The sequence below is a fragment of the Oncorhynchus masou genome, unplaced genomic scaffold (assembly GCF_036934945.1).
Source record: "Oncorhynchus masou masou isolate Uvic2021 unplaced genomic scaffold, UVic_Omas_1.1 unplaced_scaffold_2125, whole genome shotgun sequence".
Classification (NCBI taxonomy): domain Eukaryota; kingdom Metazoa; phylum Chordata; class Actinopteri; order Salmoniformes; family Salmonidae; genus Oncorhynchus; species Oncorhynchus masou.
Genome location: NW_027008603.1, coordinates 43,513 through 67,684, shown reverse-complemented (window position 1 = coordinate 67,684; position 24,172 = coordinate 43,513).

Here is a 24,172-nt window from a genome sequence, read left to right as displayed (position 1 = left end):
CGTGTAAAGACGTTATTTATTTTTAACTTGGCAATTCAGCGAAGTGGGGGCGGCAGGGTAGCCTAGTGGTTAGAGTGTAGAGGTGGCAGGGTAGCCTAGTGGTTAGAGTGTAGAGGCTGCAGGGTAGCCTAGTGGTTAGAGTGTAGAGGCGGCAGGGCAGCCTAGTGGTTAGAGTGTAGAGGCGCAGGGTAGCCTAGTGGTTAGAGTGTAGAGGTGGCAGGGTAGCCTAGTGGTTAGAGTGTAGAGGCGGCAGGGTAGCCTAGTGGTTAGAGTGTAGAGGTGGCAGGGGTAGCCTAGTGGTTAGAGTGTAGAGGCGGCAGGGTAGCCTAGTGGTTAGAGTTTAGAGGCGGCAGGGTAGCCTAGTGGTTAGAGTGTAGAGGTGGCAGGGTAGCCTAGTGGTTAGAGTGTAGAGGTGGCAGGGTAGCCTAGTGGTTAGAATGTAGAGGTGGCAGGGTAGCCTAGTGGTTAGAGTGTAGAGGTGGCAGGGTAGCCTAGTGGTAAGAGTGTAGAGGTGGCAGGGTAGCCTAGTGGTTAGAGTGTAGAGGTGGCAGGGTAGCCTAGTGGTTAGAGTGTAGAGGTGGCAGGGTAGCCTAGTGGTTAGAATGTAGAGGTGGCAGGGTAGCCTAGTGGTTAGAGTGTAGAGGTGGCAGGGTAGCCTAGTGGTAAGAGTGTAGAGGTGGCAGGGTAGCCTAGTGGTTAGAGTGTAGAGGTGGCAGGGTAGCCTAGTGGTAAGAGGTAGAGGCGGCAGGGTAGCCTAGTGGTTAGAGTGTAGAGGTGGCAGGGTAGCCTAGTGGTTAGAGTGTAGAGGTGGCAGGGTAGCCTAGTGGTTAGATTGTAGAGGTGGCAGGGTAGCCTAGTGTTTAGAGTGTAGAGGTGGCAGGGTAGCCTAGTGGTTAGAGTGTAGAGGTGGCAGGGTAGCCTAGTGGTTAGAGTGTAGAGGAGGTAGGGTAGCCTAGTGGTTAGAGTGTAGAGGTGGCAGGGTAGCCTAGTGGTTAGAGTGTAGAGGTGGCAGGGTAGCCTAGTGGTAAGAGTGTAGAGGTGGCAGGGTAGCCTAGTGGTTAGAGTGTAGAGGTGGCAGGGTAGTCTAGTGGTTAGAGTGTAGAGGTGGCAGGTAGCCTAGTGGATAGAGTGTAGAGGAGGCAGGTAGCCTAATGGTTAGAGTGTAGAGGTGGCAGGTAGCCTAGTGGTTAGAATGTAGAGGTGGCAGGGTAGCCTAGTGGTTAGAGTGTAGAGGTGGCAGGGTAGCCTAGTGGTTAGAGTGTAGAGATGGCAGGGTAGCCTAGTGGTTAGAGTGTAGAGGTGGCAGGGTAGCCTAGTGGTTAAAGTGTAGAGATGGTAGGTAACCTAGTGGTTAGAGTGTAGAGGAGGCAGGTAGCCTAATGGTTAGAGTGTAGAGGTGGCAGGTAGCCTAGTGGTTAGAGTGTAGAGGCGGCAGGGTAGCCTAGTGGTTAGAGTTTAGAGGCGGCAGGGTAGCCTAGTGGTTAGAGTGTAGAGGTGGCAGGGTAGCCTAGTGGTTAGAGTGTAGAGGTGGCAGGGTAGCCTAGTGGTTAGAATGTAGAGGTGGCAGGGTAGCCTAGTGGTTAGAGTGTAGAGGTGGCAGGGTAGCCTAGTGGTAAGAGTGTAGAGGTGGCAGGGTAGCCTAGTGGTTAGAGTGTAGAGGTGGCAGGGTAGCCTAGTGGTTAGAATGTAGAGGTGGCAGGGTAGCCTAGTGGTTAGAGTGTAGAGGTGGCAGGGTAGCCTAGTGGTAAGAGTGTAGAGGTGGCAGGGTAGCCTAGTGGTTAGAGTGTAGAGGTGGCAGGGTAGCCTAGTGGTAAGAGTGTAGAGGCGGCAGGGTAGCCTAGTGGTTAGAGTGTAGAGGTGGCAGGGTAGCCTAGTGGTTAGAGTGTAGAGGTGGCAGGGTAGCCTAGTGGTTAGATTGTAGAGGTGGCAGGGTAGCCTAGTGTTTAGAGTGTAGAGGTGGCAGGGTAGCCTAGTGGTTAGAGTGTAGAGGTGGCAGGGTAGCCTAGTGGTTAGAGTGTAGAGGAGGTAGGGTAGCCTAGTGGTTAGAGTGTAGAGGTGGCAGGGTAGCCTAGTGGTTAGAGTGTAGAGGCGGCAGGGCAGCCTAGTGGTTAGAGTGTAGAGGCGGCAGGGCAGCCTAGCGGTTAGAGTGTAGAGGCGGCAGGGTAGCCTAGTGGTTAGAGTGTAGAGGTGGCAGGGTAGCCTAGTGGTTAGAGTGTAGAGGTGGCAGGTAGTCTAGTGGTTAGAGTGTAGAGGAGGCAGGTAGCCTAGTGGTTAGAGTGTAGAGGTGGCAGGGTAGCCTAGTGGTTAGAGTGTAGAGGCGGCAGGGTAGCCTAGTGGTTAGAGTGTAGAGGTGGCAGGGTAGCCTAGTGGTTAGAGTGTAGAGGTGGCAGGGTAGCCTAGTGGTTAGAGTGTAGAGGTGGCAGGGTAGCCTAGTGGTAAGAGTGTAGAGGTGGCAGGGTAGCCTAGTGGTTAGAGTGTAGAGGTGGCAGGGTAGCCTAGTGGTTAGAGTGTAGAGGTGGCAGGGTAGCCTAGTGGTTAGAATGTAGAGGTGGCAGGGTAGCCTAGTGGTTAGAGTGTAGAGGTGGCAGGGTAGCCTAGTGGTTAGAGTGTAGAGGTGGCAGGGTAGCCTAGTGGTTAGAGTGTAGAGGCGGCAGGGTAGCCTAGTGGTTAGAGTGTAGAGGTGGCAGGGTAGCCTAGTGGTTAGAGTGTAGATGTGGCAGGGTAGCCTAGTGGTTAGAGTGTAGAGGTGGCAGGGTAGCCTAGTGGTTAGAGTGTAGAGGTGGCAGGGTAGCCTAGTGGTAAGAGTGTAGAGGTGGCAGGGTAGCCTAGTGGTTAGAGTGTAGAGGTGGCAGGGTAGCCTAGTGGTTAGAGTGTAGAGGTGGCAGGGTAGCCTAGTGGTTAGAATGTAGAGGTGGCAGGGTAGCCTAGTGGTTAGAGTGTAGAGGTGGCAGGGTAGCCTAGTGGTAAGAGTGTAGAGGTGGCAGGGTAGCCTAGTGGTTAGAGTGTAGAGGTGGCAGGGTAGCCTAGTGGTAAGAGTGTAGAGGCGGCAGGGTAGCCTAGTGGTTAGAGTGTAGAGGTGGCAGGGTAGCCTAGTGGTTAGAGTGTAGAGGTGGCAGGGTAGCCTAGTGGTTAGATTGTAGAGGTGGCAGGGTAGCCTAGTGTTTAGAGTGTAGAGGTGGCAGGTAGTCTAGTGGTTAGAGTGTAGAGGTGGCAGGTAGCCTAGTGGATAGAGTGTAGAGGTGGCAGGGTAGCCTAGTGGTTAGAGTGTAGAGGTGGCAGGTAGTCTAGTGGTTAGAGTGTAGAGGTGGCAGGTAGCCTAGTGGTTAGAGTGTAGAGGCGGCAGTGTAGCCTAGTGGTTAGAGTCTAGAGGCGGCAGGGTAGCCTAGTGGTTAGAGTGTAGAGGCGGCAGGGTGGCCTAGTGGTTAGAGTGTAGAGGCGGCAGGGTAGCCTAGTGGTTAGAGTGTAGAGGCGGCAGGGTGGCCTAGTGGTTAGAGTGTAGAGGTGGCAGGTAGCCTAGTGGATAGAGTGTAGAGGTGGCAGGTAGCCTAATGGTTAGAGTGTAGAGGTGGCAGGTAGCCTAGTGGTTAGAGTGTAGAGGTGGCAGGGTAGCCTAGTGGTTAGAGTGTAGAGGTGGCAGGGTAGCCTAGTGGCTAGAGTGTAGAGATGGCAGGGTAGCCTAGTGGTTAGAGTGTAGAGGTGGCAGGGTAGCCTAGTGGTTAGAGTGTAGAGGTGGCAGGTAGCCTAGTGGTTAGAGTGTAGAGGAGGCAGGTAGCCTAATGGTTAGAGTGTAGAGGTGGCAGGTAGCCTAGTGGTTAGAGTGTAGAGGCGGCAGGGTAGCCTAGTGGTTAGAGTGTAGAGGCGGCAGGGTAGCCTAGTGGTTAGAGTGTAGAGGTGGCAGGGTAGCCTAGTGGTTAGAGTGTACAGGTGGCAGGGTAGCCTAGTGGTTAGAGTGTAGAGGTGGCAGGGTAGCCTAGTGGTTAGAATGTAGAGGTGGCAGGGTAGCCTAGTGGTTAGAGTGTAGAGGTGGCAGGGTAGCCTAGTGGTAAGAGTGTAGAGGTGGCAGGGTAGCCTAGTGGTTAGAGTGTAGGGACGGCAGGGAAGCCTAGTGGTTAGAGTGTAGAGGTGGCAGGGTAGCCTAGTGGTTAGAGTGTAGAGGCGGCAGGGTAGCCTAGTGGTTAGAATGTAGAGGTGGCAGGGTAGCCTAGTGGTTAGAGTGTAGAGGTGGCAGGGTAGCCTAGTGGTAAGAGTGTAGAGGTGGCAGGGTAGCCTAGTGGTTAGAGTGTAGAGGCGGCAGGGTAGCCTAGTGGTTAGAGTGTAGAGGCGGCAGGGTAGCCTAGTGGTTAGAGTGTAAGGCGGCAGGGTAGCCAAATGGTTAGAGTGTAGAGGCGGCAGGGTAGCCTAGTGTTTAGAGTGTAGGGACGGCAGGGAAGCCTAGTGGTTAGAGTGTAGAGGTGGCAGGGTAGCCTAGTGGTTAGAGTGTAGAGGCGGCAGGGTAGCCTAGTGGTTAGAGTGTAAGGCGGCAGGGTAGCCTAATGGTTAGAGTGTAGAGGCGGCAGGGTAGCCTAGTGTTTAGAGTGTAGGGACGGCAGGGAAGCCTAGTGGTTAGAGTGTAGAGGTGGCAGGGTAGCCTAGTGGTTAGAGTGTAGAGGCGGCAGGGTAGCCTAGTGGTTAGAGTGTAGAGGTGGCAGGTAGCCTAGTGGTTAGAGTCTAGAGGCGGCAGGGTAGCCTAGTGGTTAGAGTGTAGAGGCGGCAGGGTGGCCTAGTGGTTAGAGTGTAGAGGCGGCAGGGTAGCCTAGTGGTTAGAGTGTAGAGGCGGCAGGGTGGCCTAGTGGTTAGAGTGTAGAGGTGGCAGGTAGCCTAGTGGATAGAGTGTAGAGGTGGCAGGTAGCCTAATGGTTAGAGTGTAGAGGTGGCAGGTAGCCTAGTGGTTAGAGTGTAGAGGCGGCAGGGTAGCCTAGTGGTTAGAGTGTAGAGGCGGCAGGGTAGCCTAGTGGTTAGAGTGTAGAGGTGGCAGGGTAGCCTAGTGGTTAGAGTGTACAGGTGGCAGGGTAGCCTAGTGGTTAGAGTGTAGAGGTGGCAGGGTAGCCTAGTGGTTAGAATGTAGAGGTGGCAGGGTAGCCTAGTGGTTAGAGTGTAGAGGTGGCAGGGTAGCCTAGTGGTAAGAGTGTAGAGGTGGCAGGGTAGCCTAGTGGTTAGAGTGTAGAGGTGGCAGGTAGCCTAGTGGTTAGAGTGTAGAGGCGGCAGGGTAGCCTAGTGGTTAGAGTGTAGAGGTGGCAGGGTAGCCTAGTGGTTAGAGTGTAGAGGTGGCAGGGTAGCCTAGTGGTTAGAGTGTAGAGGAGGTAGGGTAGCCTAGTGGTTAGAGTGTAGAGGTGGCAGGGTAGCCTAGTGGTTAGAGTGTAGAGGTGGCAGGGTAGCCTAGTGGTTAGAGCACTGGACTAGTAACCGAAAGTTTGCAAGTTTGAATCCCCGAGCTGACAAGGTACAAATCTGTCGTTCTGCCCCTGAACAGGCAGTTAACCCACTGTTCCTAGGCTGTCAATGAAAATAAGAATTTGTTCTTAACTGACTTGCCTGGTAAAATAAATGTAAAGAAAAGAACAAATTCTTACTTTCATTGATGGCCTAGGAACAGTGGGTCAACGACCTTTTTCAGGGGTAGAGGGACAGATTTTTACCTTGTCAGCTCCAGGATTCAATCTGTCAACATTTCAATTATTAGTCCAAATCTCTAACCACTTGGCTACCTGCCAACTTGTCACATAACTAGAGTTATTTAATGGCTGTGGGCCTCCAATCAACTTTGCTGTCATATTGTCATGCTTCATTGCTTCGAGATTTTAATTAAAGAGTGACATAATTATTGGCGATGAGAGAGGATCTTGGGGCTGGTGTGGTCACATGAAACGTTTATACAATGTTCTGATAAGTCGGCCAGTTGTGATGAGAGGATGACCGGGACTTGTGAAATGATGTCCAGGAAACGTGTTTAAGGAAATATGTTGAATGGTTGTCTACTGTCACGGACACTAAACATTCTTGATGCTCAGGATAGAGGGAGAAATATGATGCCAGTAAGGACTGATGAAGCATGACATCACTCACTCTAGAAGGAAGTTCATCTGTCATGACACCTAAGTCTGGTCAAACAAGGGCCTTTAATTGGCTCAACTCTACCTGTTCTACTCTACCTGTACTCTACCTGTTCTCTACCTGTTCTACTCTACCTGTGGAAATGTATTTTATTTTTGACCTTTATTTAACAAGGCAAGTCAGTTAAGAATAAATTCTTATTTTCAATGACAGCCTAGGAACAGTGGGTTAACTGCCTGTTCAGGGGCAGAACGACAGATTTGTACCTTGTCAGCTCAGGGGTTTGAACTTGCAACCTTCCGGTTATTAGTCCAACGCTCTAACCACTAGGCTACCCTGCCGGCCCGAAAGACTGGTCAACAGACAAGATAAAATGTTTGTTGGCCGTGGGCTTTTCCCCAATCAACTGAATTCACTCATAAATGTTTCCTTATTGTTCTATTCAGTCCTCACATTCCTTTACTGCCATAGTTTACTGGGATATATGTCCATCTGAGGTGAGAGAGAGGAGAGAGAGAGGTGATAGAGAGGTGAGAGAGGGGAGAGAGAGAGGTGATAGAGAGGTGAGAGAGAGGAGAGAGAGAGGAGAGAGAGGAGAGAGAGAGGAGAGAGAGAGGTGATAGAGAGGTGAGAGAGAGGAGAGAGAGGCTATTGGTTTACTGGGATATATGTCCATCTGAGGTGAGAGAGAGGTGAGAGAGAGGTGAGAGAAAGGAGAGAGAGGAGAGAGAGAGGAGAGAGAGAGGAGAGAGAGAGGAGAGAGAGAGGAGAGAGAGGCTATTGGTTTACTGGGATATATGTTCATCTGAGGTGAGAGAGAGGAGAGAGAGAGGTGATAGAGAGGTGAGAGAGAGGATAGAGAGGCTATTGGTTTACCCGGATATATGTCCATCTGAGGTGAGAGAGAGGAGAGAGAGGGGTGATAGAGAGGTGAGAGAGGGGAGAGAGAAAGGAGAGAGAGGAGAGAGAGAGGAGAGAGAGAGGAGAGAGAGAGCTGAGAGAGAGGTGAGAGAGAGGTGAGAGAGAGGCTATTGGTTTACTGGGATATGTCTCTATCTGAGAGGTGAGAGAGAGGAGAGAGAGAGGCGATAGAGAGGTGAGAGAGAGGAGAGAGAGAGGAGAGAGAGAGGTGAGAGAGAGGAGAGAGAGAGGTGATAGAGAGGTGAGAGAGAGGAGAGAGACGCTATTGGTTTACTGGGATATATGTCCATCTGAGGAGAGAGAGAGGTGATAGAGAGGTGAGAGAGAGGTGAGAGAGGCTATTGGTTTACTGGGATATGTCTCTATCTGAGAGGTGAGAGAGATGAGAGAGAGAGGTGATAGAGAGGTGAGAGAGAGGAGAGAGAGAGGAGAGAGAGGAGAGAGAGGATAGAGAGGCTATTGGTTTACTGGAATATATGTCCATCTGAGGAGAGAGAGAGGAGAGAGAGATGTGATAGAGAGGTGAGAGAGAGGAGAGAGAGAGGTAAGAGAGGAGAGAGAGAGGTGATAGAGAGGTGAGAGAGAGGAGAGAGAGAGGAGAGAGAGGAGAGAGAGAGGAGAGAGAGGAGAGAGAGAGGAGAGAGAGAGGTGAGAGAGAGGATAGAGAGGCTATTGGTTTACTGGAATATATGTCCATCTGAGGAGAGAGAGAGAGAGAGAGATGTGATAGAGAGGTGAGAGAGAGGAGAGAGAGGCTATTGGTTTACTGGGATATGTCTCTATCTGAGAGGTGAGAGAGAGGAGAGAGAGAGGTGATAGAGAGGTGAGAGAGAGGAGAGAGAGAGGTGATAGGGAGGTGAGAGAGAGAGGAGAGAGAGGCTATTGGTTAACGGGGATATATGTTCATCTGAGGTGAGAGAGAGGAGAGAGAGAGGTGATAGAGAGGTGAGAGAGAGGATAGAGAGGTGAGAGAGGGGAGAGAGAGAGGTGATGGAGAGGTGAGAGAGAGGAGAGAGAGAGGAGAGAGAGGAGAGAGAGAGGAGAGAGAGAGGTGATAGAGAGGTGAGAGAGAGGAGAGAGAGGCTGTTGGTTTACTGGGATATATGTCCATCTGAGGTGAGAGAGAGGTGAGAGAGAGGTGAGAGAAAGGAGAGAGAGAGGAGAGAGAGGAGAGCGAGAGGAGAGAGAGAGGTGGGAGAGTGGATAGAGAGGCTATTGTTCCTGGGGCTCTGTTCACAAACACATCCTACAGAGCCCCATGACAGCAGCACAATTAGACCCAACCAAATCATGAGAAAACAAAAAGATAATTACTTGACACATTGGAAAGAATTAACAAAAAAACAGAGCAAACTAGAATGCTATGTGGCCCTACACAGAGAGTACACAGCGGCAGAATACCTGACCACTGTGACTGACCCAAAATTAAGGAAAGCTTTGACTATGTACAGACTCAGCGAGCATAGCCTTGCTATTGAGAAAGGCCGCCGTAGGCAGACATGGCTCTCAAGAGAAGACAGGCTATGTGCTCACTGCCCACAAAATGAGGTGGAAACTGAGCTGCACTTCCTAACCTCCTGCCCAATGTATGACCATATTAGAGATACATATTTCCCTCAGATTACACAGATCCACAAAGAATTCGAAAACAAATCCAATTTTGAAAAACTCCCATATCTACTGGGTGAAATTCCACAGTGTGCCATCAGAGCAGCAAGATTTGTGACCTGTTGCCACGAGAAAAGGGCAACCAGTGAAGAACACGCACCATTGTAAATACAACCCATATCTATGCTTATTTATTTTATCTTGTGTCCTTTACCATTTGTACATTGTTAAAACACTGTATATATATATAATATGACATTTGTAATGTCTTTATTGTTTTGAAACTTCTGTATGTGTGATGTCTACTGTTACTTTTTATTGTTTATTTATTATCAGTGTCGTTGGTGAAACACAAAATTACAGAATTCAATGTCCCATTGGCAGGATAGTCTCGAAAGGAGATCATCAAGTTGATTCTCCAGTGATGCACGTTGGCGTTTACCGGCACCACTCTCTGTCACTTTCTGTTACTCTCTGTCACTCTCCGTCACTCTCCGTCACTCTCCGTCACGCTCAGTCACTCTCTGTCACTCTCTGTCACTCTCCGTCACTCTCCGTCACGCTCAGTCTCTCTCCGTCACGCTCAGTCACGCTCAGTCACGCTCAGTCACTCTCTGTCACTCTCCGTCACTCTTCGCCACGCTCAGTCACTCTCCTTCACGCTCAGTCATGCTCAGTCACTCTCCGTCACTCTCCGTCACTTTCTGTCACTCTCCGTCACTTTCTGTTACTCTCTGTCACTCTTCATCATTCTTGATGCTCCAGGCAGAGGAGGAAGTAGAGCTTGTCCTTCTAGGAAGATTCATAGTGTCATTGTGAAATGGTTGACAATGTCACCACAGAGGCTCATTGTGTACGTGAGTGAGGTGTGTTTGAAAAACTTCTGAGTCAAACAATTAGATGATAAAGAGGAATGAGGAAGATAATTGATGACACTAATGTCAATATTCAGACAACACAGCAATGTCCTCTACGTTGTTCTCAGGCTCCTCCTCATGAGGTTCACCTGAAGGAAGCAAAAATAGACTAAAAGTCACCTGTCGATATTAGATGCCTCAGTCTTGACTCACAGCAGGTGGCTTCACAGCAGAATGTCCTGAATCACGCCACATTGAGTTCTGTAATGAAGTTATGAGAGGTAGGCTAACTTCCTTGAGCCCTCTTCAAGAGAAACACACACACATACACCATGCATAGCTTCCCTCGCGGAATGACACGTAGGACAACCTGTTTGACCCCTCTCAAAGACAGACTAAAACACTACAAAGGAGTCTTCTATTAGCCCCGGTTGGACATTTCCCAGATCAACCTCTAACCCTCTCCTGGGTACCTTCACAACCGTTTCCTTACTGCGTTTACCTTATCTTGTTGATATCTTTCTCATTAACCTAAAACATGTTGATACGTAGGTGAATTTGGATGTGAGGAATTCTGGTACCTGCAAAGAGTGATGACAGTCCAGTATGTTTCACTGTCAGGAAGTGATCTACAGACGAGACAATGGAGCTGTTGTTCACCCAACACCTGCTCTCTCTCACCAGAAACATTGTTTAGTTTGGGTTTAATTAACAGGTTCTTTCTTCTGGGGTTAGTTTATTCTGGCGTGTCACCTCGATGCTTCATGACAGCTCTCTGTCTTCCTTCAAGGTGGATCTCATCTGGAGATGTCTCAGTCTTGACTCACACCACGTAGTTTCACACCCCAATTTCCTGAATCACGCCACATTGAGTTCTGTATTACTATTTGGGAGCAGCTACTCTTCCTGGGGTCCGGCATAATTAAGGCAGTTATACCAATTTGAAAAACATTACAATACAAATCAACAGATTTCACAGCACACTGAGTGTGTGCCCTCAGGCCCTCAGCCCCTACTCCTTGACCACATATCTACAACACAAAATCCAATTTCCACATTATTCACATTATTGATTACAAGATGTAGTTGAGGTTTAGGGTTTAGTGAATGATTTGTCCCATATAAAATGCTTTTAGTTTTGGAAATATTAGGACTAACATTCCTTGCCAGCCACTCTGAAACTAACTGCAACTCTTTATTAAGTGTTGAGTCACCCGCCTACATAGAAACTCTTTACTCAAAGACAGTGGCTTTCACCCCTCACCTGCCTACATAGAAACTCTTTACTCAAAGCCAGTGGCTTTCACCCCTCATCCACCTACATAGAAACTCTTTACTCAAAGCCAGTGGCTTTCACCCCTCACCCGCCTACATAGAAACTCTTTACTCAAAGACAGTGGCTTTCACCCCTCACCCGCCTACATAGAAACTCTTTACTCAAAGCCAGTGGCTTTCACCCCTCTAACATAATTCTGCCAAGCTTGATACAGCTTCAACTAGCACTGACGTGTCAAGTGAGAGGTGTCAAAGCCCATTAGCCCAACAATGGCAGGAGAGTCACACAGTCTACCCCAACCAAATGGAGAGGCCTTAGAGGCTCCCTCCTGCTGTTCAGAGGTAATTAAAATACAGTACCCTTTGCATGTAAAGAATGATAAGTCAAGAAAAGATTACAAAATGAAGCTCCTTATGGAAAATCAAGAGATACTTTTTGCTGACTATTACAAAAATGGGAACATCAGCAACCTTATCTTCCACACAAACAATCCCCTGGCATGGCACAGTGCTATATTAGCACACTACCCCTTTGTTAAGAGAGGGGGGGTTAACGAGGGCTGGAAACTCAGAATACTTGATAACGAGGACTCTGAGTCAAGTAATATTAATATCTATAAGTCCGGAACAGTGATGGTACAGAGTAACCCCAAACAGTTTCAGCTGGACTTTCACCTAATCAAAGAATTAGCCCAGCAGGAGAAGCTCTCCCGTGATAAAGATACCTCCACACCGAGCGGGTCAGACCAGAACTCTTCTCTATGTAACCCCACAGACGAGCAACCCCCAGCGGAGAGTCAACCTCCCAGCACAGATTACCACTCCCTCATTGAGATGAAGGACAAATTCACCCAGCTGGAGATAAGGCAGGTGGAGCTGGAACAGCAGGTGATTACACTTCAGTCAGCACAGACCCAGACAACAGCCCAGCACAACAACAGCCCCTTAACCAGACCAGGAGAGCTGGAGGTGGACAGAGACATATCTGCACTTTGGACAGTGGTGAGACAAATACAACAGGAGAAAGAGTAGCAGAACAGAGCCCTAGAGGAGAGTATCAGACTGCTGGTGGAGGAGAGGTTAAGGGGGATGGAGGAGAGGGTGAGGGGGATGGAGGAGAGGTTGAGGGGGACGGCGTGTGACAGAGAACAACCCACTAGAGAGGTGGCCACCCCCACAGAGAAGCAAGCAGAACAGCCCACCTCAGCACCCAACAAAAGTCTCGACACCACAGCAGAACAGACAAATGAAGAACCCCAAGCCCGCCGGCTCTCACCCCCTCTGAGCAGCCGCCCTGTCAGCCACCCTGATAGCCCTTCTGATAACCCCCCCACACCCACTGAGGACAAACACAAGACACAGATTGTACTACTTATGGACTCAAATGGGAAATATATAGAAGAAAAAAAACTTTTTCCCAAACACAGTGTGTCTAAACTCTGGTGAACAAACACCCAGAGCGCCCTAGACCTTCTGTCTGAGGCCAAACTAGGCTCACCCAGCCACATAATAATACACACAGACACAAACGACCTGAGGGCACAACAGGAAAGAGTGGCCACAGCACTGAAGGGAGTGATTGAAAAGGCTTCTTCTACTTTCCCCAACGCACAAGTGGTTATCTCCACCCTGCTACCACGAAAAGACTTCCACCCTGCCACAATACAGCGGGTAAACGCAAGTATTACCCGTGACTGTGCCTCAAACCAAACGTTTTCCTGGCCCACCACTCCACCCTGGACTTGAACAGCCTCTATGACCAGGTCCACCTCTACAAGGCAGCAGTGCCCATCTTTGCCCGAACTCTAAAGGACATCGCTCCCAAACGTATCCCCAACACTTCACACAGGAGCAACAGATCAATAGACAACCCACCCAGACCAGCGAGACACCCTCCCAGACCTGCAGGACCCCCCTGGACCTACACATAGAGGACCCACGCCAAGAGGAATTACATCCAGACCACCGCACACCCAGACACATCCACACCCCTACCCCAACCAATCAACACCCCCCACGTCAACCATGCCCACACCCCATTTAGGCCCCCTCAGATCAGACCTATGCCACTCCTGCCCACCCCATGCACCCCACCCCCGCAAAGAGGGCCTCAACATGGAAGCCACACATACGCCCAGGTAGTGAGCGGGCAAACAGTCCCAACCCCCACTCTCACACTCGCCCAAGCCAATGGCATGTACCAGATGCTCAGCAGGCTCTGCTCACACTTACTAGCCTGAGGCCAAACCACGACCAACAACATTGGACACTTTATGGAACAAAAAGCCTTTACTATTTCATCCTGGAATATCCAAGGCCTGAGGTCATCTGCCTTTGGCCTGAAGAGCAGAAACCCGGACTTCACCAAAGAAATCGGTAATACAGACATTGTCATCCTGCAAGAAACCTGGTATAGAGGAGACAGACCCACTGGATGCCCTCTAGGTTACAGAGAGCTGGTAGTCCCATCCACCAAACTACCAGGTGTGAAACAGGGAAGGGACTCGGGGGTATGCTAATTTGGTATAGAGCAGACCTAACTCACTCCATTAAATTAATCAAAACAGGAACATTCTACATTTGGCTAGAAATTCAAAAGGAAATTATCCTAACAGAGAAAAATGTCCTCCTGTGTGCTACCTATATCCCCCCACTAGAATCCCCATATTTTTAATGAAGACAGCTTCTCCATCCTGGAGGGGGAAATCAATCATTTCCAGGCCCAGGGACATGTACTAGTCTGTGGCGACCTAAATGCCAGAACCGGACAAGAACCTGACACCCTCAGCACACAGGGGGACAAACACCTGCCTAGAGGTGACAGCATTCCCTCCCCCGTATGCCCCCCTAGGCACAACTATGACAACATAACCAACAAAAACGGGTCACAACTTCTGCAGCTCTGTCGCACGCTGGGTATGTACATAGTCAATGGTAGGCTTCGAGGGGACTCCTATGGTAGGTACACCTATAGCTCATCTCTTGGCAGTAGTACTGTAGACTACTTTATCACTGACCTCAACCCAGAGTCTCTCAGAGCGTTCACAGTCAGCCCACTGACACCCCTATCAGACCACAGCAAAATCACAGTCTACCTAAACAGAGCAATACTCAATCATGAGGCATCAAAGCCAAAGGAACTGAGTAACATTGAGAAATGCTATAGATGGAAGGAATGCAGTTTGGAAACCTACCAAAAAACAATTAGGCAACAACAAATTCAATCCCTTTTAGACAATTTCCTGGGTAAAACGTTCCACTGTAATAGTGAAGGTGTAAACTAGAAAATCTTAACAGTATATTTGACCTCTCAGCTTCCCTATCAAATCTAAAAATCTCAAATAGAAAACCGAAGAAAATTAACAACAATGACAAATGGTTTGATGAAGAATGCAAAAATCTAAGAAAGAAATTGAGAAACCTGTCCAAACAAAAACATAGAGACCCGGGAAAACCTGAGTCTACGCCTTTACTATGGTGAATCACTAAAACAATACAGAAATACACTACGGAAAAAGAAGGAACAGCATGTCAGAAATCAGCTCAATGTAATTGAAGAATCCATAGACTCTAACCACTTCTGGGAAAATTGGAAAACACTAAACAAACAACAACACGAAGAATTATCTATCCAAAATGGAGATGTATGGGTAAACCACTTCTCCAATCTTTTTGGCTCTATAACAAAGAATAAAGAGCAAAAACATATACATGATCAAATACAGATCTTAGAATCAACTATTAAAGACTACCAGAACCCACTGGATTCTCCAATTACATTGAAGGAGTTACAGGACAAAATAAAAACCCTCCAACCCAAAAAGGCCTGTGGTGTTGATGGTATCCTCAATGAAATGATCAAATATACAGACAACAAATTCCAATTGGCTATACTAAAACTCTTTAACATCATCCTTAGCTCTGGCATCTTCCCCAATATTTGGAACCAAGGACTGATCACCCCAATCCACAAAAATGGAGACAAATTTGACCCCAATAACTACCGTGGAATATGCGTCAACAGTAACCTTGGGAAAATCCTCTGCATTATCATTAACAGCAGACTCGTGCACTTCCTCAATGAAAACAATGTACTGAGCAAATGTCAAATTGGCTTTTACCAAATTACCGTACAACAGACCATGTATTCACCCTGCACACCCTAATTGACAACCAAACAAACCAAAACAAAGGCAAAGTCTTCTCATGCTTTGTTGATTTCAAAAAGCCTTCGATTCAATTTGGCATGAGGGTCTGCTATACAAACTGATGGAAAGTGGTGTTGGGGGTAAAACATACGACATCATAAAATCCATGTACACAAACAACAAGTGTGCGGTTAAAATTGGCAAAAACACACAAATTTCTTCACACAGGGTCGTGGGTTAGACAGGGATGCAGCTTAAGCCCCACCCTCTTCAACATATATATCAACGAACTGGCGCGGGCACTAGAAAAGTCTGCAGCACCCGGCCTCACCCTACTAGAATCTGAAGTCAAATGTCTGCTGTTTGCTGATGATCTGGTGCTTCTGTCACCAACCAAGGAGGGCCTACAGCAGCACCTAGATCTTATGCACAGATTCTGTCAGACCTGGGCCCTGACAGTAAATCTCAGTAAGACCAAAATAATGGTGTTCAAAAAAGGTCCAGTCACCAGGACCACAAATACAAATTCCATCTCGACACTGTTGCCCTAGAGCACACAAAAAAACTATACATACCTTGGCCTAAACATCAGCGCCACAGGTAACTTCCACAAAGCTGTGAACGATCTGAGAGACAAGGCAAGAAGGGCATTCTATGCCATCAAAAGGAACATAGATTTCAACATACCAATTAGGATTTGGCTAAAAATACTTGAATCAGTCATAGAGCCCATTGCCCTTTATGGTTGTGAGGTCTAGGGTCCGCTCACCAACCAAGACTTTACAAAATGGGACAAACACCAAATTGAGACTCTGTACGCAGAATTCTGCAAAAATATCCTCCGTGTACAACGTAGAACACCAAATAATGCATGCAGAGCAGAATTAGGCCGATACCCACTAATTATCAAAATCCAGAAAAGAGCTGTTAAATTCTATAACCACCTAAAAGGAAGCGATTCCCAAACCTTCCACAACAAAGCCATCACCTACAGAGAGATGAACCTGGAGAAGAGTCCCTAAGCAAGCTGGTCCTGGGGCTCTGTTCACAAACACACCCTACAGAGCCCCATGACAGCAGCACAATTAGACCCAACCAAATCATGAGAAAACAAAAAGATAATTACTTGACACATTGGAAAGAATTAACAAAAAAACAGAGCAAACTAGAATGCTATTTGGCCCTACACAGAGAGTACACAGCGGCAGAATACCTGACCACTGTGACTGACCCAAAATTAAGGAAAGCTTTGACTATGTACAGACTCAGCGAGCATAGCCTTGCTATTGAGAAAGGCCGCCGTAGGCAGACATGGCTCTCAAGAGAAGACAGGCTATGTGCTCACTGCCCACAAAATGAGGTGGAAACTGAGCTGCACTTCCTAACCTCCTGCCCAATGTATGACCATATTAGAGAGACATATTTCCCTCAGATTACACAGATCCACAAAGAATTCGAAAACAAATCCAATTTTGAAAAACTCCCATATCTACTGGGTGAAATTCCACAGTGTGCCATCAGAGCAGCAAGATTTGTGACCTGTTTCCACGAGAAAAGGGCAACCAGTGAGGAACAAACACCATTGTAAATACAACCCATATCTATGCTTATTTATTTTATCTTGTGTCCTTTACCATTTGTACCTTGTAAAAACACTGTAAATATATATATAATATGACATTTGTATTGTCTTTATTGTTTTGAAACTTCTGCATGTGTGATGTCTACTGTTAATTTTTATTGTTTACCTTACTTGCTTTGGCAATGTTAACACATGTTTCCCAGAGCAGGAGAGAGGACAAGAGATGACTGAAGAGCAGGGGAGAAGAGAGGAGAAGAGGAGAGCAGGGGAGAGGAGAGAAGGAGAGGGGGCTGGAGAGGAGTGCAGAGCAGAACAAACACCCCTGCTGCCCACCCAAGTTTAATTGTGAGAATGTAAATAAAAACAAACAATTGCTAAACCTTGGCCACAATATCTGGACATGTCTTTATATAACAATGCATATATTTCTGTTCATATGAATATGATTATGGTTGTAATTTATTTATCGCTCATCTCTGCCATTACATACAATGAAACAAGACGAGATATAAAAATACAAAAAACAGCAATGTAATACAATAACAATGAAATACAACCAACTATTAAACATTATTGTAAAAATAAATACAAAAATTAATAAAAAGTGAATTCCATGTGTCAGTGATTTGTTTTGATTTTTTACAATGGCATGTTCAGTAACATCTTAAAGGTTTAGTCATGTTCAGTAACATCTTAAATATTTAGTCATGTTCTGTAACATCTTAAAGGTTTAGTCATGTTCAGTAACATCTTAAGGGTTTAGTCATGTTCTGTAACATCTTACTCATGTTCAGTAACATCTTAAAGGTTTAGTCATGTTCTGTAACATCTTAAGGGTTTAGTCATGTTCCGTAACATCTTAAAGTTTTACTCATGTTCAGTAACATCTTAGTCATGTTCTGTAACATCTTAAAAGTTTAGTCATGTTCTGTAACATCTTACAGGTTTAGTCATTTTCTGTAACATTTTCAAGTTTTAGTCATGTTCAGTAACATCTTAGTCATGTTCTGTAACATCTTAAAGGTTTAGTCATGTTCAGTAACATATTTAAAGGTTTAGTCATGTTCAGTAACATATTAAAGTTTTAGTCATGTTCTGTAACATTTTCAATGTTTAGTCATGTTCAGTAACATCTTAGTCATGTTCTGTAACATCTTAGTCATGTTCTGTAACATCTTAGTCATGTTCTGTAACATCTTAGTCATTTTCTGTAACATCTTAAAGGTTTAGTCATGTTCTGTAACATCTTTGTCATGTTCTGTAACATCTTAAAAGTTTAGTCATGTTCAGTAACATCTTAAAGGTTTAGTCATGTTCAGTAACATATTAAAGTTTTAGTCATGTTCAGTAACATCTTAAAGGTTTAGTCATGTTCAGTAACATATTAAAGGTTTAGTCGTGTTCAGTAACATCTTAAAGGTTTAGTCATGTTCAGTAACATCTTAAAGGTTTAGTCATGTTCAGTAACATCTTAAAGGTTTAGTCATGTTCAGTAACATATTAAAGGTTTAGTCGTGTTCAGTAACATCTTAAAGGTTTAGTCATGTTCAGTAACATCTTAAAGGTTTAGTCATGTTCAGTAACATCTTAAAGGTTTAGTCATGTTCAGTAACATATTAAAGTTTTAGTCATGTTCAGTAACATCTTAAAGTTTTAGTCATGTTCTGTAACATTTTCAAGGTTTAGTCATGTTCAGTAACATCTTAGTCATGTTCTGTAACATCTTAGTCATGTTCTGTAACATCTTAAAGGTTTAGTCATGTTCTGTAACATCTTAAAGGTTTAGTTATGTTTAGTAACATCTTAGTCATGTTCTGTAACATCTTAGTCATGTTCTGTAACATCTTAAAGGTTTAGTCATGTTCAGTAACATAAAGTTTTAATCATGGTCTGTAACATCTTAAAGGTTTAGTCATGTTTAGTAACATCTTAGTCATGTTCTGTAACATCTTAAGGGTTTAGTCATGTTCTGTAACATCTTAAAGGTTTAGTTATGTTCAGTAACATCTTAGTCATGTTCAGTAACATCTTAAAGGTTTAGTCATGTTCTGTAACATTTTCAAGGTTTAGTCATGTTCTGTAACATTTTCAAGGTTTAGTCATGTTCTGTAACATCTTAAAGGTTTAGTCATGTTCTGTAACATCTTAAAGGTTTAGTCATGTTCTGTAACATCTTAAAGGTTTAGTTATGTTCAGTAACATCTTGAAGTTTTAGTCATGTTCTGTAACATTGTCAAAGTTTTCCTGTGGTGAAGTAGAGGAGGACCAAAACGCAGCGTGGTTATATTGATTCATGTTTAATAAAAACAGATAAACATGAACACTACAAAACAATAAACATGGAAAACCAAAAACAGCCCTATCTGGTGCAAAACACAGAGACAGGAACAATCACCCACAAACACACAGTGAAACCCAAGCTACCTAAGTATGATTCTCAATCAGGGACAACTAATGACACCTGCCTCTGATTGAGAACCATACTAGGCCGAAACATAGAAATACCCCAAAACATAGAAAAACAAACATAGACTGCCCACCCAACTCACGTCCTGACCATACTAAATAAATACAAAACAAAGGAAATAAAGGTCAGAACGTGACAGTACCCCCCCCCAAAGGTGCAAAACCTTGACCTATAGGGGAGGGTCTGGGTGGGCGTCTGTCCGCGGTGGCGGCTCTGGCGCGGGACGCGGACCCCACTTCACCATTGTCTTAGTCCACCTTATAGTCCGCCTCCGTGGCTTCCTAACCATGGCAACTCTTCTCAATGGACAGAAGGGCAGGGGCTCAGGACAGAGGGACAGGGGCTCAGGACAGAGGGGCAGGGGCTCGGGACAGAGTGGCAGGGGCTCGGGACAGAGGGACAGGGGCTCGGGACAGAGGGGCAGGGGCGCCTCTGGGCTGAGGGGCTCCGGCAGCAGCGCCGGGCAGGCGGGAGGCTGCGGCAGCAGCGCCGGACAGACGGGACCACCTGTAGGGAGGAGACAGAGAGACAGCCTGGTGCGTGGGGCTGCCACCGGAACCACCAGGCTGGGGAGACCTTCAGGAGGCTTGGTGTTAGGAGGAGGCACCTGAAGGACCGGGCTGTGTGGGAGCACTGGAGCTCTGGTGCGCAGCCTTGGCACCACTCCCCCAGGCTGGACAACTACTCTAGCCCGGACCCTCCAGAGTGCAAGCACAGGTTGAACCGGGCTGTGGGTAAGCACGGGAGATCTAGTGCTTACTACGCGCACCTCTCCCTTTGGCTCCACTCCCACATTTGCCCAGCACGAGGGGAGCGCAGGCAGAGGACGCACTGCACCCTCCCAGCACCCCGGAGACACAGCACGCAGAGCCGGCGCAGGATACCCTGGACCAAAACTGCGTACCGGCGACCAGACCCGCTGAGCAGGCACCATACGCCCTGGCTCGATGCCCGCACTCGCATGACACTCTCGGGGTCTGCCCTATAGCGCACCGGGCTATGGACACGTACTGGCGACACCGTGCGCTTAATCGCATAACACGGTGCCTGACCAGTGACGCGCTGCTTATAATAAGCACGAGGAGTGAGCTCAGGTCTGCTACCTGGCTTAGTTCCACACCTCGTGTGCCCCCCAAAAACATTTGGGGCTGCCTCTCGTACCTGTTGCACTGCCGTGCTGGCTTCGCCAACCTCATTCTCCTGTAACCTTCCTTGCACTGCTCCATCGAATCCCATGCGGGCTCCGGCACTCTCCCTGGGTTGACCGCCCACCTGTCTATCTCCTCCCAAGTTGTGTAGTCCAGACTCTGCTCCCATGTCCCGAAATCCTGACCTCGCTGTTGCTGTTCCTGCTGCTGCTGCCTCTGTTCCTTCTCCTGCTGCTGCTCTTGCTGCAGCTGCTGTTTACCACGCCGCTTGGTCCTGTTGTGGTGGGTGATTCTGTCAAGGTTTTCCTGTGGTGAAGTAGAGGAGGACCAAAACGCAGCGTGGTTATATTGATTCATGTTTAATAAAAACAGATAAACATGAACACTACAAAACAATAAATGTGGAAAACCAAAAACAGCCCTATCTGGTGCAAACACAGAGACAGGAACAATCACCCACAAACACGCAGTGAAACCCAAGCTACCTAAGTATAATTCTCAATCAGAGACAACTAATGACACCTGCCTCTGATTGAGAACCATACTAGGCCGAAACATAGAAATAACCCAAAACATAGAAAAACAAACATAGACTGCCCACCCAACTCACGCCCTGACCATACTAAATAAATACAAAACAGAGGAAATGAAGGTCAGAACGTGACAAACATCTTAAAGGTTTAGTCATGTTCTGTAACATCTTCAATGTTTAGTCATGTTCTGTAACATCTTAGTCATGTTCTGTAACATCTTAGTCATGTTCTGTAACATCTTAAAGGTTTAGTCATGTTCTGTAACATCTTAGTCATGTTCAGTAACATCTTAGTCATGTTCTGTAACATCTTAAAGGTTTAGTCATGTTCTGTAACATCTTAGTCATGTTCTGTAACATCTTAAAGGTTTAGTCATGTTCTGTAACATCTTAGTCATGTTCTGTAACATCTTTGTCACGTTCAGTAACATCTTAGTCATGTTCTGTAACATCTTAGTCATGTTCTGTGACATTTTAAAGGTTTAGTCATATTCTGTAAAATCTTAAAGGTTCAGACATGGTTTTAAACCAGAGAAGTTGTTTTTTTGGTTCAGTTGCTCTTTAATTAAAGACTCATATAAGGTATTGTTGGCAGCTTGCTCCTTAATAATTTGCCATAGAGAGTTAATTTTTTATAGTACCAGTCCAGAGGTGTGTATTTACAGTAAAGGAGTGTAATAGTTTCTGAGAAACAATTTATTGTCAGTGTTTCCTCATTCTTTGGTCAATACGGTTTATTGTACAGTTTACCGCCAATACTTAATTTCCTTGATTTACCCGTCATCCAGCTATATTCCTGAGCCTTTGTTTCTTTGACACACATGGATAACAATGAGATGAAGTAGGATTAAACAGAGATTGTGTCATAACAACACCTAAGAACTGTTTCCTCGAGGGGAAGAAAAGACAATAGAACTAAATATACCCTTATGGCTTGACTGTAATAATAATCATCTCACCGAGAAAACAAATCAGCTTTTCATTAATGGCATGAGAGCCTATTGTGTGAGCAATGAATAGGCCTATGCTGTTGAACAGTATCTATATCCTGAAGGACCAAACATCTCTGAACTGTTCATCTTAGTGGTGATATGTGTGTACAGCAACTGACAGAAAACAACAGATGTATAACTCACTGTAATACAATCTACCATAGGTTTCAATCATAGACTATATGAAGGGGTTGCAATACATCAGATATACAGTGCCTTGCGAAAGTATTCGGCCCCCTTGAACTTTGCGACCTTTTGCCACATTTCAGGCTTCAAACATAAAGATATAAAACTGTATTTTTTTGTGAAGAATCAACAACAAGTGGGACACAATCATGAAGTGGAATGACATTTATTGTATATTTCAAACTTTTTTAACAATCAAAAACTGAAAAATTGGGTGTGCAAAATTCAGCCCCCTTAAGTTAATACTTTGTAGCGCCATCTTTTGCTGCGATTACAGCTGTAAGTCGCTTGGAGTATGTCTCTATCAGTTTTGCACATCGAGAGACTGAAAATTTTTCCCATTCCTCCTTGCAAAACAGCTCGAGCTCAGTGAGGTTGGATGGAGAGCATTTGTGAACAGCAGTTTTCAGTTCTTTCCACAGATTCTCGATTGGATTCAGGTCTGGACTTTGACTTGGCCATTCTAACACCTGGATATGATTATTTTTGAACCATTCCATTGGTTCACATTTTGCTTTATGTTTTGGATCATTGTCTTGTTGGAAGACAAATCTCCGTCCCAGTCTCAGGTCTTTTGCAGACTCCATCAGGTTTTCTTCCAGAATGGTCCTGTATTTGGCTCCATCCATCTTCCCATAAATTTTAACCATCTTCCCTGTCCCTGCTGAAGAAAAGCAGGCCCAAACCATGATGCTGCCACCACCATGTTTGACAGTGGGGATGTTGTGTTCAGGGTGATGAGCTGTGTTGCTTTTACGCCAAACATAACGTTTTGCATTGTTGCCAAAAAGTTCAATTTATGGTTTCATCTGACCAGAGCACCTTCTTCCACATGTTTGGTGTGTCTCCCAGGTGGCTTGTGGCAAACTTTAAACAACACTTTTTATGGATATCTTTAAGAAATGGCTTTCTTCTTGCCACTCTTCCATAAATGCCAGATTTGTGCAATATACGACTGATTGTTGTCCTATGGACAGAGTCTCCCACCTCAGCTGTAGATCTCTGCAGTTCATCCAGAGTGATCATGGGTGTAATGGTTCTCTTGTGGGGAAAGAGAGGCAGACCAAAATGCAGCGTGGTTAGTTTTGTGGATCTTTAATAAAGATGAAAGTACTACAATTTACAAAACAAGAAACGTAAAAAAACCAAAACAGTCCTATCTGGTTCCACAAACACAAAGACAGGAACAATTACCCACAAAACCCAACACAAAACAGGCTACCTAAATATGGTTCCCAATCAGAGACAATGACTAACACCTGCCTCTGATTGAGAACCATATCAGGCCTAACATAGAAATGGACAAACCAGACACACAACATAGAATGCCCACCCAGCTCACGTCCTGACCAACACTAAAACAAGGAAAACACACACGAACGATGGTCAGAACGTGACAGGACCCCCCCACCCCCAAGGTGCGGACTCCAAACGCACAACCTAAACCTATAGGGGAGGGTCTGGGTGGGCATCTGTCCGAGGTGGCGGCTGTGGCGCTGGACGTGGACCCCATTCCATAATTGTCTTAGTCCCCCTCCTTAGCGTCCCTTGAGTGGCGACCCTCGCCGCTAACCTTGGCCTAGGAACCCTAACAACGGGCCACACTGGACTGAGGGGCAGCTCGGGACTGAGGGGCAGCTCGGGACCGAGGAAGATCAGGCAGGTTGATAAATCGAGCAGATCCTGGCTGGCTGGCGCTTCCGGAAGATCCTGGCTGGCTGGCGGTTCCGGCAGATCCTGGCTGAATGGCGGATCGTAGCTAAATGGCGGATCCTGGCTGACTGGCGGATCTGGAAGATCCTGGCTGACTGGTGGATCCTGGCTGACTGGTGGATCCTGGCTGACTGGCAGTTCTGGCAGATCCTGGCTGAATGGCAGATCCTGGCTGAATGGCGGATCCTGGCTGACTGGCAGTTCTGGCAGATCCTGGCTGAATGGCGGATCCTGGCTGAATGGCGGATCCTGGCTGAATGGCGGATCCTGGCTGAATGGCAGATCCTGGCTGACTGGTGGATCCTGGCTGACTGGCGGATCCTGGCTGACTGGCAGTTCTGGCAGATCCTGGCTGAATGGTGGATCCTGCATGAATGACGGATCCTGGCTGACTGGCGGATCCGGCAGATCCTGGCTGAATGGCGGATTCTGGCTGAATGGCGGATCCTGGCTGACTGGCGGATCCTGGCTCCCCCTTCTTAGCGTCCCTTGAGTGGCGACCCTCGCCGCTAACATTGGCCTAGGAACCCTAACAACGGGCCACACTGGACTGAGGGGCAGCTCCGGACTGAGGGGCAACTCGGAACCGAGGAAGCTCAGGACTGAGAGGAAGCTCAGGACTGAGAAGAAGCTCAGGACTGAGAAGAAGGTCA